This window comes from Ixodes scapularis, unplaced genomic scaffold (genome assembly GCF_016920785.2).
Source record: "Ixodes scapularis isolate PalLabHiFi unplaced genomic scaffold, ASM1692078v2 ptg001158l_1___fragment_3__unscaffolded, whole genome shotgun sequence".
Taxonomy (NCBI): Eukaryota; Metazoa; Arthropoda; class Arachnida; order Ixodida; family Ixodidae; genus Ixodes; species Ixodes scapularis.
In genome coordinates this window covers 4,211,168-4,217,500 of record NW_024610108.1, presented here as the reverse complement: position 1 = coordinate 4,217,500, position 6,333 = coordinate 4,211,168, and the positions used below count along the sequence as shown (strand labels likewise).

Here is a 6,333-nt window from a genome sequence, read left to right as displayed (position 1 = left end):
TTGGTCGGGATCGGCGACAGATAAATTCGCACATCGAGTCCATTCCCCGTACAAGAGGAAGAAGACAAAACGATGCCAAATAACATCCGGTAATGATCCTTCCGCAGGTTCACCTACGGAAACCTTGTTACGACTTTTACTTCCTCTAAATGATCAAGTTTGGTCATCTTTCCAACACACCGGCGCAACCGAAAGGCCGCTCCGGGTATCGGTCCGAAGACCTCACTAAATCATTCAATCGGTAGTAGCGACGGGCGGTGTGTACAAAGGGCAGGGACGTAATCAACGCGAGCTTATGACTCGCGCTTACTGGGAATTCCTCGTTCAAGGGGAACAATTGCAAGCCCCTATCCCAATCACGAAGGAGGTTCCACGGGTTACCCAGTCTTTACAGACAGGGATAAAAACACGCTGCTTCCTTCAGTGTAGCGCGCGTGCGGCCCCGGACATCTAAGGGCATCACAGACCTGTTATTGCTCTGTTTCGTGCGGCTAGGAGCCGCTTGTCCCTCTAAGAAGGGTGCAAGGTGCAGAGAACCACGCACCTATTTAATAGGCTAGAGTCTCGTTCGTTATCGGAATTAACCAGGCAAATCGCTCCACCAACTAAGAACGGCCATGCACCACCATCCACCGAATCAAGAAAGAGCTCTCAATCTGTCAATCCTCCAGTGTCCGGGCCGGGTAAGTTTTCCCGTGTTGAGTCAAATTAAGCCGCAGGCTCCACTCCTGGTGGTGCCCTTCCGTCAATTCCTTTAAGTTTCAGCTTTGCAACCATACTTCCCCCGGAACCCAAATACTTTGGTTTCCCGGAAGCTGCCCGCCGAGTCATTTGAGTAACTCAGGCGGATCGTTGGTTGGCATCGTTTATGGTTAGAACTAGGGCGGTATCTGATCGCCTTCGAACCTCTAACTTTCGTTCTTGATCAATGAAAACATTCTTGGCAAATGCTTTCGCAGTAGTTCGTCTTGCGACGGTCCAAGAATTTCACCTCTAGCGCCGCAATACGAATGCCCCCGTCTGTCCCTCTTAATCATTATCCTGTATTCCAAAAACCAACAGAACAGAAACAGGATCTTGTTCTATTATTCCATGCACTGTTATTCAGGCGAATCGCCTGCGTTGAGCACTCTATTTTTTTCAAAGTAAACGCGCCGGCCAAAGCAAGGCACCTGATGAAGGGAACCAAGCCACGACAGGCATGATGTTCAGCACGGGCCGTAACGTGGTGTCCACGCACTTCCCGCCTGTAACTGAGATCCAACTACGAGCTTTTTAACCGCAGCAACTTTAGTATACGCTATTGGAGCTGGAATTACCGCGGCTGCTGGCACCAGACTTGCCCTCCAATGGATCCTCGGTAAAGGATTTAGAGTGTACTCATTTCAATTACGGGGCCTCAAAAGAGTCCCGTATTGTTATTTTTCGTCACTACCTCCCCGTGCCGGGAGTGGGTAATTTGCGCGCCTGCTGCCTTCCTTGGATGTGGTAGCCGTTTCTCAGGCTCCCTCTCCGGAATCGAACCCTGATTCTCCGTTACCCGTAACAACCATGGTAGGCGCATAACCTACCATCGACAGTTGATAAGGCAGACACTTGAAAGAAACGTCGCCGGCTCGTGGCCGTGCGATCAGCACAAAGTTATCCAGAGTCACCACACAAAACGGACCGAAGCCCGATTGATCTTGGTCTAATAAAAGCACCCGTCGCCCCGAGGGGCTTCGGGCTCACTGCATGTATTAGCTCTAGAATTGCCACAGTTATCCAAGTAGGAAGAAACGATCTAAGGAACCATAACTGATTTAATGAGCCATTCGCGGTTTCGCCTTGTTTCGGCATGTACTTAGACATGCATGGCTTAATCTTTGAGACAAGCATATGACTACTGGCAGGATCAACCAGGTAATCTTTTCGTGGTGGGTCGCCCAAAACCCTACCAACGCGCGGACGCGGGGCCACCGTCAGGCGCCCCTTACGAACCGCAAACACACACAACGCTTAGGAATTACTTCCAAATCCAAGAAGAAATGAAGCACGTTCGAGCGCGCAGCCGGAATATCCCCGACCGAGGTCGGTACCGACGCGGCAAGAAGCGCATAAATTTCTTTCTCGTCGTAGCAACAGAAAGTCGTACGCCAAAAAAATCATTGACGACGCCTTCGCAGCGTTGCCGAGCTTTCAGGTCCCGTGAGGACGCGAGGACGCACCCCGGCCTTCGGTCAGAACGCACTCGTCATTTCACACCGTTCGGTTAGCGCGGACGCTCCGAAACACCCTCCTCTCGCATTCGTTTTCAAGACACAGGTGCACCCGAGAACCGACCCCAACGGCAGACGCCAGAGATCGCAGGTACCTTGCTGTAACGACCATGCGGCGGAGGCAGCGGCCGAGACGGCGACGAAAGGCGTCGGCGACGTCGTCAGACGCCGCTCGCACCAATCGAACGCTCGACAGACCCGACCTCCACATAATAGCACCGATAAGTATAAAGAAGATCCTTCAAGAGCATTCTGTACATAGTTTGTGGTTATCAGTTTCGGTGACTGACTGACTGACTTACTGTCTCTCACTTATGTGGCTCCTCGTTATTCAGTATCATTTATTTGTCCTTCTTTCTTTCTTATTTTTTTCCCCTCTCTCTCTCCTTATATATATATATATATAAATATATATATATGTATGTATGTATGTTTGTGTGTATATATATATATATATAAATGTTCTTTTTTTCCTGTCTGCCTCTATGTATACATACATACGTACATACATCCTACCCCTATAAAAAAAATTATTTCTCGCTTTTTATTAAAAACGTGCTGACCCCTGCTTGACTCTGATTACTTCTTTTCGACTTTCAGTTCATGTTAACATGGTCAACAGAAAGTTTATCGACTTTGTTATTACAAAGTAAACCAATATTTACACGGGGCGTTTCATGCGTTTTGAATTGTGTCAGAGCCGAACAATGAGCGCTATAGTAAGTGAGATTGTCACTGCTTTTAATCCGAATGCTCGCGGTATCGCGCGTGTTTACGGCAGGCTTCATAATAGGCAATTTTCTTTCTTTACACTACTCTTCTTTGCTCACTTCATTGTTTCTACCATTGGTTTCGTTTGGAAGGCCCCGCCACTTAGTTCCCAACAAAGTCCTCTCAAGGAACGAAGTGAGAAGCACGGGATTAACAAAAGAAAAAGATGCGTGTTTTCTAGCGGTTACCCGTGTCGCTTTGCGACACGGGCTTTCTGGCGCTTTCAACTGGGCGAGAGCCGAACAATTTACCCTACTGCACTTGCGACGGGCAGCGCTTTCAAACGGAATACTGGAAATCTCGCTTACTCTTCTGGCAAGTTTGATAGGAGACAAATATTATTCTTTTCACGCGAATTGTTCGCTCTATTTCTAATCTCTCTCTTCCGTGTCCTTGGCATGGAACGCCCGCTTCGTCTCCCACAAAGTACTTCCGAGGAATCAAGTGCAAATCACGCGACTTTAAAATGTGCGTGTTTTCTAGCGGTTACCCGTGTCGCCAGGCGACACGGGCTTTCTGGCGCTTTCAACTGGGCGAGAGCCGAACAATTTACCCTACTGCACTTGCGACGGGCAGCGCTTTCAAACGGAATACTGGAAATCTCGCTTACTTTTCTGGCAAGTTTGATAGGAGACAAATATTATTCTTTTCACGCGAATTGTTCGCTCTATTTCTAATCTCTCTCTTCCGGGTCCTTGGCATGGAACGCCCGCTTCGTCTCCCACAAAGTACTTCCGAGGAATCAAGTGCAAATCACGCGACTTTAAAATGTGCGTGTTTTCTAGCGGTTACCCGTGTCGCGAGGCGACACGTGCTTTCTGGCGCTTTCAACTGGGCGAGAGCCGAACACTGTACACTACTGCACTTGCGACGGGCAGCGCTTTCAAACGGAATACTGGAAATCTCGCTTACTTTTCTGGCAAGTTTGATAGGAGACAAATATTATTCTTTTCACGCGAATTGTTCGCTCTATTTCTAATCTCTCTCTTCCGTGTCCTTGGCATGGAACGCCCGCTTCGTCTCCCACAAAGTACTTCCGAGGAATCAAGTGCAAAACACGCGACTTTAAAATGTGCGTGTTTTCTAGCGGTTACCCGTGTCGCGAGGCGACACGGGCTTTCTGGCGCTTTCAACTGGGCGAGAGCCGAACAATGTACACTACTGCACTTGCGACGGGCAGCGCTTTCAAACGGAATACTGGAGATGTCGCGTGCTTTACTGCCAAGCTCAATAAGAGACGAATTTCTTTCTTTTCACGGGAATTATTTCCTCTATTTCTAATCTCGCTCTTTCGTTTCATTGGGAAAGAACGCGCGCTTAGTTAGCCGCAAAGCAGTCTGAATTAATCACGTCCAAAGTACAGAATTTTACAATATATAGTGTTTTTACCGGTTGACCGCGTCAGAAAGCGTACCTTTCCGACGAGGTCTGTGTCGCTTTGACGTGAGCGGGAGCAAGGCGATTTGGGCTAGTGCACGCGAGAATGGCAGCGCTTCAAATTCCAGTACTGTAGATATTGCGTGCATTTTTTACACGCTTGAGGATGTGGGATTTTCTTTCTTGTGACGTGACCCGTTTGTCAAATTGTGTCTCGCTTTTTGGTATCGTTTAAGAAGTCCGTCCGCTTACAATCCTAAAAAAGAAAAAAAAAAAAAGAAATTAGTAAAGAAAGACGCCCATACTTTTTTGTTGCTCTTTCTTTTATTATCTGCACAGGATTTTAATTTGTGTAAGTTTTGTTTACCGTCCCGACTACGTAGGCGTTCGTACATGCCCGTCCTCGCGCCTCGAATTGTGTGCGAGCGAAATCAATCTCCCCAAGCTAGCTTCATAAATTGTTCGCAAATCGAACGTGAGGAAAGCCAGAGATACGTGGTTTTCACAGGTCGTGCAAGATTAATCCATAAAGTGCGATATTGGTATATATATATATACATACATACATACACATACATGATTTCTGCGACAAATAGGAAGACAAAAAGACCATGTTCAAGCATAATATAGGAACATTGACACTTTGCACACACAAGGGAGGTCAAATGGCAGGTTTTTCTTCCTTGTGCAGGAAACTTTATTGCAATGTCAGAAGGGAAGTTCCACTCTAGAATTGTGCGCTCAATAAAGGAGGAAAGGCAATGCACTTGAAAACCTTCACAGTTCAAGTAAGAAAACATTTCGAAACGACAGTTTGTTTTCTTGCAGGGAGGAGAAGAGGGGAGAGAGGGAGGGAGGGAGGGAGGGAAGGAAGGAAGGAAGGGGGGGGGGGGGTGCCATGCACGGTGAAGACCAGAGTGACGAACCGAAAACCGAAGCGAACGAAAAACCGGAACCGAGGAGTTAGTTTCAGCCGAACCGAAACTGACCCGCCAACTTGGAACTGTACGGAAGAAAATATAACTGTCTATTAGTCTGACGATGAATAGAAGTACAAGGGTGTACGGCAGGGATAGCTGAAAAAAAAAGGCTCTATGGACTTGGAGCGGCAGCCCAAAGTCGATGACGACGAAAAGAAAGCACACAGTTTCGGAAAACAGGCGGTAAGGAAGCGACAAATTAAGTAGCCGTCATGTCGAGTTGATTGCTTAGCTCTATTTAAGATGAAGGAAAAAAAAAGTAGCACAATTGATGCTTACTTGCTAAATTGAATCAACCATTATCTTGTAAAGAAAAAAAACCTCAAATGCCAATCACCTGTATTTTAGGCGACCCAACAGACTGATAACTTTTAAATTCAGGCTAAAATATAACACAAAAAAAAACAAGGAAAGACAGATATGTATGTAGCTTGTCATTTACTGCTCCATCAAATTTAAATAAAGCAATTTATTTCTCGGCACCTGAAAATAAGCGAACCCTACAAATGAATGGAAAGATACCCGTTTGCACTCTTGAAATAGTGCCTATTACGAAAAGAAGCACCAGGTAAATATAATATCACTTTAGCTTCTTCTTTTTCTTTTTAATACGGTACGCTGTTGGTTCATCTTAGTAAAATATATAAAATAGCGCAAAAAAGACGAGGACAAGGAGTATACAGGACCGGCACTCACTTTCAACTAGTTTTATCCAGGAAAAGTAAACATACATATATAGCTTTTATTCACGATAAGTGCCGAGGGCAGCCGAGAAGGCGGCAATAGCCCCGGATGGTTTGATCGTGCTGGGAGACACCAGCATCCCAGCTCAAATATCTTCTACCCTTAAGAATATGTGCTGCTTTGCCTGTCGTGTGTATATACATGTTCACTTTTCCTGAATGAAACTAGTTCAACATCAGCGCCTGTCCTGTATACCTCTTGTT

General features: G+C 46.4%; 1 non-coding gene across 1 annotated transcript; it reads right to left on the bottom strand.

Moving 5' to 3' along the window:
* Positions 1-90: 90 nt before the first annotated feature.
* LOC120845619 lies at positions 91-1,905 on the bottom strand. Its single transcript, XR_005716821.1, has one exon. It is a non-coding gene; the product is annotated as a small subunit ribosomal RNA (ribosomal RNA).
* Between the last annotated feature and the right edge of the window lie 4,428 nt (positions 1,906-6,333).